The sequence below is a fragment of the Hyla sarda genome, unplaced genomic scaffold, assembly GCF_029499605.1.
Source record: "Hyla sarda isolate aHylSar1 unplaced genomic scaffold, aHylSar1.hap1 scaffold_531, whole genome shotgun sequence".
NCBI lineage: Eukaryota > Metazoa > Chordata > Amphibia > Anura > Hylidae > Hyla > Hyla sarda.
In genome coordinates this window covers 188883-201346 of record NW_026610542.1, presented here as the reverse complement: position 1 = coordinate 201346, position 12464 = coordinate 188883, and the positions used below count along the sequence as shown (strand labels likewise).

The 12464-nt window shown below is 46.3% G+C and overlaps 6 non-coding genes across 6 annotated transcripts; all 6 read right to left on the bottom strand.

Moving 5' to 3' along the window:
* Positions 1–605: 605 nt before the first annotated feature.
* Positions 606–796, bottom strand: LOC130338850 (U2 spliceosomal RNA). The gene has a single exon (XR_008879322.1). It is a non-coding gene; the product is annotated as a U2 spliceosomal RNA (small nuclear RNA).
* A 2091-nt stretch (positions 797–2887) lies between these two features.
* On the bottom strand, positions 2888–3078 carry LOC130338849 (U2 spliceosomal RNA). Its single transcript, XR_008879321.1, has one exon. It is a non-coding gene; the product is annotated as a U2 spliceosomal RNA (small nuclear RNA).
* Positions 3079–5161: 2083 nt separating this feature from the next.
* Positions 5162–5352, bottom strand: LOC130338847 (U2 spliceosomal RNA). The gene has a single exon (XR_008879320.1). It is a non-coding gene; the product is annotated as a U2 spliceosomal RNA (small nuclear RNA).
* A 2085-nt stretch (positions 5353–7437) lies between these two features.
* Positions 7438–7628, bottom strand: LOC130338846 (U2 spliceosomal RNA). Its single transcript, XR_008879319.1, has one exon. It is a non-coding gene; the product is annotated as a U2 spliceosomal RNA (small nuclear RNA).
* A 2084-nt stretch (positions 7629–9712) lies between these two features.
* LOC130338844 (U2 spliceosomal RNA) lies at positions 9713–9903 on the bottom strand. Its single transcript, XR_008879317.1, has one exon. It is a non-coding gene; the product is annotated as a U2 spliceosomal RNA (small nuclear RNA).
* Positions 9904–11984: 2081 nt separating this feature from the next.
* On the bottom strand, positions 11985–12175 carry LOC130338843 (U2 spliceosomal RNA). The gene has a single exon (XR_008879316.1). It is a non-coding gene; the product is annotated as a U2 spliceosomal RNA (small nuclear RNA).
* Between the last annotated feature and the right edge of the window lie 289 nt (positions 12176–12464).

Sequence of the window (12464 nt, the reverse complement as noted above, 5' to 3'; positions counted from 1 at the left end):
TGATGACCAATCCATTAGTGCAATGGATGGCTGGAAGCATTTGTCTTTGCCTTTGCAATACCACAGAAGCAATGCATGGTCAATGTACAGCAATGACACACCTGTGTGAACAGCCAGGAGACCCCCCCCCCCCATGTTATGTTACATAGTTACATAGTTAGTACGGTCGAAAAAAGACATATGTCCATCAAGTTCAACCAGGGAATTAAGGGGTAGGGGTGTGGCGCGATATTGGGGAAGGGATGAGATTTTATATTTCTTCATAAGCATTAATCTTATTTTGTCAATTAGGAACATTCAGCACCCACCCGCTATCAAGGCAGCTGCCTATCATGTCATGCCCTACCTGCACAGGTGTGCTGGCTACTCAAATGATCCAATTAAGGAGGCCATTTAGTCAGCAGCAGCAGAAGTCCTGTGCCTGGACGCTCCAACAGGGGCCAGACACAAGCAGAAGCAGAAGCAGCAGAAGCAGCAGAAGCAGCAGCAGCACCACCTTTTGTTTTTTGGCTGCAGCAGCAGCAAGGCCCACAGGGCTGGCTAGCTGGCTAGCCAGCAAGCAGGTAGCAATGAAAGTAGGAATCTTTCTTTTTAACCCTGTAAGGGGGTGGTGCACTGTACCCGAAGATACTGCCATATCGGGTCAATGCATAGGGCGACGGAAGCAAGCTTCGAAATCGGCCCCCGTTCTCAAAAATCCATTTAATATATGGTCCCCAGATAGGGGACGTATCAGATATTAAACTGATAAGAACAGATACTACACTTGATCTTAGCCAAAAGGCCGAGAAGCGATAACCGTGAAAGGGGCGGGCCCAACAAGGTCCCCTTCATGGGCACTATCACTGCTTGCTGTCAGGGAGGCTGCCAGACAATTTTCCATGCACACTCTGGGCTGGGGGGCAGTCAACCACCAGTACACACAGCAGAACCTAAACCCATACCATTATTGCTAAGCAGCAAGACAGGGGCCCATTGCACTCCCACGGGGCCTTTTTAAATGCAATCCATAACCCGGATTTGCCAGGAACCCTTCTTACTCCTCCTACTTGCATGTGACACTGGGCTTAGGATCTGCATAGGAAACACACACACAAGCACACACCTACCTTTGTTGCCTGCAGATGCCTCCTTGGCTGTCCCCAAACGGTATCAAACCAACACCCACGGGAAGCTGTAAGCATAGAGGACATGCCTGCACCCCATTGGACTTACCTGTGTGGGTTAAATCCGGGTTATTTGACAACCTATGGCGGTGATGGTTCTGCTCAGGCAGAGCAGTGCTGATGCTCCTCATAAAGCTGTCGCTGCTGTGAAGGTTCTAGGTGACATCACAAATCCCTATGGTTACATACACAACAAAGCTGGGTTGTTGTTGTTTACACTCTGCAAGGCCTGTGGAAGTGAGTGACATCATAGCACTGTAGTTCTGAGGGTTCAAGATGGATGCAACAATCTCTGTTGCTTCTATGAAGGCCGTAATAGACGACATCACCAAACAGCTCCATAGTCACATACACAGCAAAGGAGAGATGTTGTTTACACCTAGTGATGTCAGTGGTATTGAGTGACATCACAGCACAGTGCTAAGGCTCCTGGGCCTGGACACAGCAGCGGCTGCAATATCTCAACGGAGAATACGTTTATATCTATGTGTGTGTGTGCGCATATATATATATATATATATATATATATATATATATATATATATATATTTCTCCGCCGAAATCACTTTTAAACCCATTTCCACCTTTTTTTCCCTTCTCTTCCTCTTACTTTTTTTTCACGTTTTTTTACGTTTTTCTCCTTTTCGCCTCTTTTCTGGGCGTATTATTCTTCTTTTTCTTCTTTTTTTTCGTCTAATGCATACCCCATCAGTGCAGCAATGCTTATTCAATACCGCCAGCAGATGGAGACACTGGGGGATAATTTTCTAAGGATTTATACTGATTTTTCCTGTCTGAATTTGTCGTACAGAAAGTTGCAGGCCAAATATGTGTGACATTTCTGCGACTTTAGCTTCTAGAGCATTTTTACAACATTATACATAGGTGCTGAATACATAAAAAGCGACTGTTCAGCGACAGACAAGTCGCATCGGCTGAAAGTAGGCCAGAATGTCAGTCCATGTTGGAGCAGGTTTAGATACAGTCTAAAGCATAGATCTCAAAGTCTGTGCACAGAATTTAGCAAGGGCCTCGCACCTTCTGATGCATCAGGTAGGTGCACAATAGCATAGCCTAACCCTCTGTACTTTGGTCTATATTGATGCGGGACATAGACAGCCAGCTGATGACCAATCCATTAGTGCAATGGATGGCTGGAAGCATTTGTCTTTGCCTTTGCAATACCACAGAAGCAATGCATGGTCAATGTACAGCAATGACACACCTGTGTGAACAGCCAGGAGACCCCCCCCCCCCCATGTTATGTTACATAGTTACATAGTTAGTACGGTCGAAAAAAGACATATGTCCATCAAGTTCAACCAGGGAATTAAGGGGTAGGGGTGTGGCGCGATATTGGGGAAGGGATGAGATTTTATATTTCTTCATAAGCATTAATCTTATTTTGTCAATTAGGAACATTCAGCACCCACCCGCTATCAAGGCAGCTGCCTATCATGTCATGCCCTACCTGCACAGGTGTGCTGGCTACTCAAATGATCCAATTAAGGAGGCCATTTAGTCAGCAGCAGCAGAAGTCCTGTGCCTGGACGCTCCAACAGGGGCCAGACACAAGCAGAAGCAGAAGCAGCAGAAGCAGCAGCAGCACCACCTTTTGTTTTTTGGCTGCAGCAGCAGCAAGGCCCACAGGGCTGGCTAGCTGGCTAGCCAGCAAGCAGGTAGCAATGAAAGTAGGAATCTTTCTTTTTAACCCTGTAAGGGGGTGGTGCACTGTACCCGAAGATACTGCCATATCGGGTCAATGCATAGGGCGACGGAAGCAAGCTTCGAAATCGGCCCCCGTTCTCAAAAATCCATTTAATATATGGTCCCCAGATAGGGGACGTATCAGATATTAAACTGATAAGAACAGATACTACACTTGATCTTAGCCAAAAGGCCGAGAAGCGATAACCGTGAAAGGGGCGGGCCCAACAAGGTCCCCTTCATGGGCACTATCACTGCTTGCTGTCAGGGAGGCTGCCAGACAATTTTCCATGCACACTCTGGGCTGGGGGGCAGTCAACCACCAGTACACACAGCAGAACCTAAACCCATACCATTATTGCTAAGCAGCAAGACAGGGGCCCATTGCACTCCCACGGGGCCTTTTTAAATGCAATCCATAACCCGGATTTGCCAGGAACCCTTCTTACTCCTCCTACTTGCATGTGACACTGGGCTTAGGATCTGCATAGGAAACACACACACAAGCACACACCTACCTTTGTTGCCTGCAGATGCCTCCTTGGCTGTCCCCAAACGGTATCAAACCAACACCCACGGGAAGCTGTAAGCATAGAGGACATGCCTGCACCCCATTGGACTTACCTGTGTGGGTTAAATCCGGGTTATTTGACAACCTATGGCGGTGATGGTTCTGCTCAGGCAGAGCAGTGCTGATGCTCCTCATAAAGCTGTCGCTGCTGTGAAGGTTCTAGGTGACATCACAAATCCCTATGGTTACATACACAACAAAGCTGGGTTGTTGTTGTTTACACTCTGCAAGGCCTGTGGAAGTGAGTGACATCATAGCACTGTAGTTCTGAGGGTTCAAGATGGATGCAACAATCTCCTGTTGCTTCTATGAAGGCCGTAATAGACGACATCACCAAACAGCTCCATAGTCACATACACAGCAAAGGAGAGATGTTGTTTACACCTAGTGATGTCAGTGGTATTGAGTGACATCACAGCACAGTGCTAAGGCTCCTGGGCCTGGACACAGCAGCGGCTGCAATATCTCAACGGAGAATACGTTTATATCTATGTGTGTGTGTGCGCATATATATATATATATATATATATATATATATATATATATTCTCCGCCGAAATCACTTTTAAACCCATTTCCACCTTTTTTTCCCTTCTCTTCCTCTTACTTTTTTTTCACGTTTTTTTACGTTTTTCTCCTTTTCGCCTCTTTTCTGGGCGTATTATTCTTCTTTTTCTTCTTTTTTTTCGTCTAATGCATACCCCATCAGTGCAGCAATGCTTATTCAATACCGCCAGCAGATGGAGACACTGGGGGATAATTTTCTAAGGATTTATACTGATTTTTCCTGTCTGAATTTGTCGCACAGAAAGTTGCAGGCCAAATATGTGTGACATTTCTGCGACTTTAGCTTCTAGAGCATTTTTACAACATTATACATAGGTGCTGAATACATAAAAAGCGACTGTTCAGCGACAGACAAGTCGCATCGGCTGAAAGTAGGCCAGAATGTCAGTCCATGTTGGAGCAGGTTTAGATACAGTCTAAAGCATAGATCTCAAAGTCTGTGCACAGAATTTAGCAAGGGCCTCGCACCTTCTGATGCATCAGGTAGGTGCACAATAGCATAGCCTAACCCTCTGTACTTTGGTCTATATTGATGCGGGACATAGACAGCCAGCTGATGACCAATCCATTAGTGCAATGGATGGCTGGAAGCATTTGTCTTTGCCTTTGCAATACCACAGAAGCAATGCATGGTCAATGTACAGCAATGACACACCTGTGTGAACAGCCAGGAGACCCCCCCCCCCCCATGTTATGTTACATAGTTACATAGTTAGTACGGTCGAAAAAAGACATATGTCCATCAAGTTCAACCAGGGAATTAAGGGGTAGGGGTGTGGCGCGATATTGGGGAAGGGATGAGATTTTATATTTCTTCATAAGCATTAATCTTATTTTGTCAATTAGGAACATTCAGCACCCACCCGCTATCAAGGCAGCTGCCTATCATGTCATGCCCTACCTGCACAGGTGTGCTGGCTACTCAAATGATCCAATTAAGGAGGCCATTTAGTCAGCAGCAGCAGAAGTCCTGTGCCTGGACGCTCCAACAGGGGCCAGACACAAGCAGAAGCAGAAGCAGCAGAAGCAGCAGCAGCACCACCTTTTGTTTTTTGGCTGCAGCAGCAGCAAGGCCCACAGGGCTGGCTAGCTGGCTAGCCAGCAAGCAGGTAGCAATGAAAGTAGGAATCTTTCTTTTTAACCCTGTAAGGGGGTGGTGCACTGTACCCGAAGATACTGCCATATCGGGTCAATGCATAGGGCGACGGAAGCAAGCTTCGAAATCGGCCCCCGTTCTCAAAAATCCATTTAATATATGGTCCCCAGATAGGGGACGTATCAGATATTAAACTGATAAGAACAGATACTACACTTGATCTTAGCCAAAAGGCCGAGAAGCGATAACCGTGAAAGGGGCGGGCCCAACAAGGTCCCCTTCATGGGCACTATCACTGCTTGCTGTCAGGGAGGCTGCCAGACAATTTTCCATGCACACTCTGGGCTGGGGGGCAGTCAACCACCAGTACACACAGCAGAACCTAAACCCATACCATTATTGCTAAGCAGCAAGACAGGGGCCCATTGCACTCCCACGGGGCCTTTTTAAATGCAATCCATAACCCGGATTTGCCAGGAACCCTTCTTACTCCTCCTACTTGCATGTGACACTGGGCTTAGGATCTGCATAGGAAACACACACACAAGCACACACCTACCTTTGTTGCCTGCAGATGCCTCCTTGGCTGTCCCCAAACGGTATCAAACCAACACCCACGGGAAGCTGTAAGCATAGAGGACATGCCTGCACCCCATTGGACTTACCTGTGTGGGTTAAATCCGGGTTATTTGACAACCTATGGCGGTGATGGTTCTGCTCAGGCAGAGCAGTGCTGATGCTCCTCATAAAGCTGTCGCTGCTGTGAAGGTTCTAGGTGACATCACAAATCCCTATGGTTACATACACAACAAAGCTGGGTTGTTGTTGTTTACACTCTGCAAGGCCTGTGGAAGTGAGTGACATCATAGCACTGTAGTTCTGAGGGTTCAAGATGGATGCAACAATCTCCTGTTGCTTCTATGAAGGCCGTAATAGACGACATCACCAAACAGCTCCATAGTCACATACACAGCAAAGGAGAGATGTTGTTTACACCTAGTGATGTCAGTGGTATTGAGTGACATCACAGCACAGTGCTAAGGCTCCTGGGCCTGGACACAGCAGCGGCTGCAATATCTCAACGGAGAATACGTTTATATCTATGTGTGTGTGTGCGCATATATATATATATATATATATATATATATATATATATATATATATTTCTCCGCCGAAATCACTTTTAAACCCATTTCCACCTTTTTTTCCCTTCTCTTCCTCTTACTTTTTTTTCACGTTTTTTTACGTTTTTCTCCTTTTCGCCTCTTTTCTGGGCGTATTATTCTTCTTTTTCTTCTTTTTTTTCGTCTAATGCATACCCCATCAGTGCAGCAATGCTTATTCAATACCGCCAGCAGATGGAGACACTGGGGGATAATTTTCTAAGGATTTATACTGATTTTTCCTGTCTGACTTTGTCGCACAGAAAGTTGCAGGCCAAATATGTGTGACATTTCTGCGACTTTAGCTTCTAGAGCATTTTTACAACATTATACATAGGTGCTGAATACATAAAAAGCGACTGTTCAGCGACAGACAAGTCGCATCGGCTGAAAGTAGGCCAGAATGTCAGTCCATGTTGGAGCAGGTTTAGATACAGTCTAAAGTATAGATCTCAAAGTCTGTGCACAGAATTTAGCAAGGGCCTCGCACCTTCTGATGCATCAGGTAGGTGCACAATAGCATAGCCTAACCCTCTGTACTTTGGTCTATATTGATGCGGGACATAGACAGCCAGCTGATGACCAATCCATTAGTGCAATGGATGGCTGGAAGCATTTGTCTTTGCCTTTGCAATACCACAGAAGCAATGCATGGTCAATGTACAGCAATGACACACCTGTGTGAACAGCCAGGAGACCCCCCCCCCCATGTTATGTTACATAGTTACATAGTTAGTACGGTCGAAAAAAGACATAGGTCCATCAAGTTCAACCAGGGAATTAAGGGGTAGGGGTGTGGCGCGATATTGGGGAAGGGATGAGATTTTATATTTCTTCATAAGCATTAATCTTATTTTGTCAATTAGGAACATTCAGCACCCACCCGCTATCAAGGCAGCTGCCTATCATGTCATGCCCTACCTGCACAGGTGTGCTGGCTACTCAAATGATCCAATTAAGGAGGCCATTTAGTCAGCAGCAGCAGAAGTCCTGTGCCTGGACGCTCCAACAGCGGCCAGACACAAGCAGAAGCAGCAGAAGCAGCAGCAGCAGCACCACCTTTTGTTTTTTGGCTGCAGCAGCAGCAAGGCCCACAGGGCTGGCTAGCTGGCTAGCCAGCAAGCAGGTAGCAATGAAAGTAGGAATCTTTCTTTTTAACCCTGTAAGGGGGTGGTGCACTGTACCCGAAGATACTGCCATATCGGGTCAATGCATAGGGCGACGGAAGCAAGCTTCGAAATCGGCCCCCGTTCTCAAAAATCCATTTAATATATGGTCCCCAGATAGGGGACGTATCAGATATTAAACTGATAAGAACAGATACTACACTTGATCTTAGCCAAAAGGCCGAGAAGCGATAACCGTGAAAGGGGCGGGCCCAACAAGGTCCCCTTCATGGGCACTATCACTGCTTGCTGTCAGGGAGGCTGCCAGACAATTTTCCATGCACACTCTGGGCTGGGGGGCAGTCAACCACCAGTACACACAGCAGAACCTAAACCCATACCATTATTGCTAAGCAGCAAGACAGGGGCCCATTGCACTCCCACGGGGCCTTTTTAAATGCAATCCATAACCCGGATTTGCCAGGAACCCTTCTTACTCCTCCTACTTGCATGTGACACTGGGCTTAGGATCTGCATAGGAAACACACACACAAGCACACACCTACCTTTGTTGCCTGCAGATGCCTCCTTGGCTGTCCCCAAACGGTATCAAACCAACACCCACGGGAAGCTGTAAGCATAGAGGACATGCCTGCACCCCATTGGACTTACCTGTGTGGGTTAAACCCGGGTTATTTGACAACCTATGGCGGTGATGGTTCTGCTCAGGCAGAGCAGTGCTGATGCTCCTCATAAAGCTGTCGCTGCTGTGAAGGTTCTAGGTGACATCACAAATCCCTATGGTTACATACACAACAAAGCTGGGTTGTTGTTGTTTACACTCTGCAAGGCCTGTGGAAGTGAGTGACATCATAGCACTGTAGTTCTGAGGGTTCTAGATGGATGCAACAATCTCCTGTTGCTTCTATGAAGGCCATAATAGACGACATCACCAAACAGCTCCATAGTCACATACACAGCAAAGGAGAGATGTTGTTTACACCTAGTGATGTCAGTGGTATTGAGTGACATCACAGCACAGTGCTAAGGCTCCTGGGCCTGGACACAGCAGCGGCTGCAATATCTCAACGGAGAATACGTTTATATATATGTGTGTGTGTGCGCGTATATATATATATATATATATATATATATATATATATATATATTTCTCCGCCGAAATCACTTTTAAACCCATTTCCACCTTTTTTTCCCTTCTCTTCCTCTTACTTTTTTTTCACGTTTTTTTACGTTTTTCTCCTTTTCGCCTCTTTTCTGGGCGTATTATTCTTCTTTTTCTTCTTTTTTTTCGTCTAATGCATACCCCATCAGTGCAGCAATGCTTATTCAATACCGCCAGCAGATGGAGACACTGGGGGATAATTTTCTAAGGATTTATACTGATTTTTCCTGTCTGAATTTGTCGCACAGAAAGTTGCAGGCCAAATATGTGTGACATTTCTGCGACTTTAGCTTCTAGAGCATTTTTACAACATTATACATAGGTGCTGAATACATAAAAAGCGACTGTTCAGCGACAGACAAGTCGCATCGGCTGAAAGTAGGCCAGAATGTCAGTCCATGTTGGAGCAGGTTTAGATACAGTCTAAAGCATAGATCTCAAAGTCTGTGCACAGAATTTAGCAAGGGCCTCGCACCTTCTGATGCATCAGGTAGGTGCACAATAGCATAGCCTAACCCTCTGTACTTTGGTCTATATTGATGCGGGACATAGACAGCCAGCTGATGACCAATCCATTAGTGCAATGGATGGCTGGAAGCATTTGTCTTTGCCTTTGCAATACCACAGAAGCAATGCATGGTCAATGTACAGCAATGACACACCTGTGTGAACAGCCAGGAGACCCCCCCCCCCCATGTTATGTTACATAGTTACATAGTTAGTACGGTCGAAAAAAGACATATGTCCATCACGTTCAACCAGGGAATTAAGGGGTAGGGGTGTGGCGCGATATTGGGGAAGGGATGAGATTTTATATTTCTTCATAAGCATTAATCTTATTTTGTCAATTAGGAACATTCAGCACCCACCCGCTATCAAGGCAGCTGCCTATCATGTCATGCCCTACCTGCACAGGTGTGCTGGCTACTCAAATTATCCAATTAAGGAGGCCATTTAGTCAGCAGCAGCAGAAGTCCTGTGCCTGGACGCTCCAACAGCGGCCAGACACAAGCAGAAGCAGCAGAAGCAGCAGCAGCAGCACCACCTTTTGTTTTTTGGCTGCAGCAGCAGCAAGGCCCACAGGGCTGGCTAGCTGGCTAGCCAGCAAGCAGGTAGCAATGAAAGTAGGAATCTTTCTTTTTAACCCTGTAAGGGGGTGGTGCACTGTACCCGAAGATACTGCCATATCGGGTCAATGCATAGGGCGACGGAAGCAAGCTTCGAAATCGGCCCCCGTTCTCAAAAATCCATTTAATATATGGTCCCCAGATAGGGGACGTATCAGATATTAAACTGATAAGAACAGATACTACACTTGATCTTAGCCAAAAGGCCGAGAAGCGATAACCGTGAAAGGGGCGGGCCCAACAAGGTCCCCTTCATGGGCACTATCACTGCTTGCTGTCAGGGAGGCTGCCAGACAATTTTCCATGCACACTCTGGGCTGGGGGGCAGTCAACCACCAGTACACACAGCAGAACCTAAACCCATACCATTATTGCTAAGCAGCAAGACAGGGGCCCATTGCACTCCCACGGGGCCTTTTTAAATGCAATCCATAACCCGGATTTGCCAGGAACCCTTCTTACTCCTCCTACTTGCATGTGACACTGGGCTTAGGATCTGCATAGGAAACACACACACAAGCACACACCTACCTTTGTTGCCTGCAGATGCCTCCTTGGCTGTCCCCAAACGGTATCAAACCAACACCCACGGGAAGCTGTAAGCATAGAGGACATGCCTGCACCCCATTGGACTTACCTGTGTGGGTTAAACCCGGGTTATTTGACAACCTATGGCGGTGATGGTTCTGCTCAGGCAGAGCAGTGCTGATGCTCCTCATAAAGCTGTCGCTGCTGTGAAGGTTCTAGGTGACATCACAAATCCCTATGGTTACATACACAACAAAGCTGGGTTGTTGTTGTTTACACTCTGCAAGGCCTGTGGAAGTGAGTGACATCATAGCACTGTAGTTCTGAGGGTTCTAGATGGATGCAACAATCTCCTGTTGCTTCTATGAAGGCCATAATAGACGACATCACCAAACAGCTCCATAGTCACATACACAGCAAAGGAGAGATGTTGTTTACACCTAGTGATGTCAGTGGTATTGAGTGACATCACAGCACAGTGCTAAGGCTCCTGGGCCTGGACACAGCAGCGGCTGCAATATCTCAACGGAGAATACGTTTATATATATGTGTGTGTGTGCGCGTATATATATATATATATATATATATATATATATATATATATATTTCTCCGCCGAAATCACTTTTAAACCCATTTCCACCTTTTTTTCCCTTCTCTTCCTCTTACTTTTTTTTCACGTTTTTTTACGTTTTTCTCCTTTTCGCCTCTTTTCTGGGCGTATTATTCTTCTTTTTCTTCTTTTTTTTCGTCTAATGCATACCCCATCAGTGCAGCAATGCTTATTCAATACCGCCAGCAGATGGAGACACTGGGGGATAATTTTCTAAGGATTTATACTGATTTTTCCTGTCTGAATTTGTCGCACAGAAAGTTGCAGGCCAAATATGTGTGACATTTCTGCGACTTTAGCTTCTAGAGCATTTTTACAACATTATACATAGGTGCTGAATACATAAAAAGCGACTGTTCAGCGACAGACAAGTCGCATCGGCTGAAAGTAGGCCAGAATGTCAGTCCATGTTGGAGCAGGTTTAGATACAGTCTAAAGTATAGATCTCAAAGTCTGTGCACAGAATTTAGCAAGGGCCTCGCACCTTCTGATGCATCAGGTAGGTGCACAATAGCATAGCCTAACCCTCTGTACTTTGGTCTATATTGATGCGGGACATAGACAGCCAGCTGATGACCAATCCATTAGTGCAATGGATGGCTGGAAGCATTTGTCTTTGCCTTTGCAATACCACAGAAGCAATGCATGGTCAATGTACAGCAATGACACACCTGTGTGAACAGCCAGGAGACCCCCCCCCATGTTATGTTACATAGTTACATAGTTAGTACGGTCGAAAAAAGACATATGTCCATCAAGTTCAACCAGGGAATTAAGGGGTAGGGGTGTGGCGCGATATTGGGGAAGGGATGAGATTTTATATTTCTTCATAAGCATTAATCTTATTTTGTCAATTAGGAACATTCAGCACCCACCCGCTATCAAGGCAGCTGCCTATCATGTCATGCCCTACCTGCACAGGTGTGCTGGCTACTCAAATGATCCAATTAAGGAGGCCATTTAGTCAGCAGCAGCAGAAGTCCTGTGCCTGGACGCTCCAACAGCGGCCAGACACAAGCAGAAGCAGCAGAAGCAGCAGCAGCAGCACCACCTTTTGTTTTTTGGCTGCAGCAGCAGCAAGGCCCACAGGGCTGGCTAGCTGGCTAGCCAGCAAGCAGGTAGCAATGAAAGTAGGAATCTTTCTTTTTAACCCTGTAAGGGGGTGGTGCACTGTACCCGAAGATACTGCCATATCGGGTCAATGCATAGGGCGACGGAAGCAAGCTTCGAAATCGGCCCCCGTTCTCAAAAATCCATTTAATATATGGTCCCCAGATAGGGGACGTATCAGATATTAAACTGATAAGAACAGATACTACACTTGATCTTAGCCAAAAGGCCGAGAAGCGATAACCGTGAAAGGGGCGGGCCCAACAAGGTCCCCTTCATGGGCACTATCACTGCTTGCTGTCAGGGAGGCTGCCAGACAATTTTCCATGCACACTCTGGGCTGGGGGGCAGTCAACCACCAGTACACACAGCAGAACCTAAACCCATACCATTATTGCTAAGCAGCAAGACAGGGGCCCATTGCACTCCCACGGGGCCTTTTTAAATGCAATCCATAACCCGGATTTGCCAGGAACCCTTCTTACTCCTCCTACTTGCATGTGACACTGGGCTTAGGATCTGCATAGGAA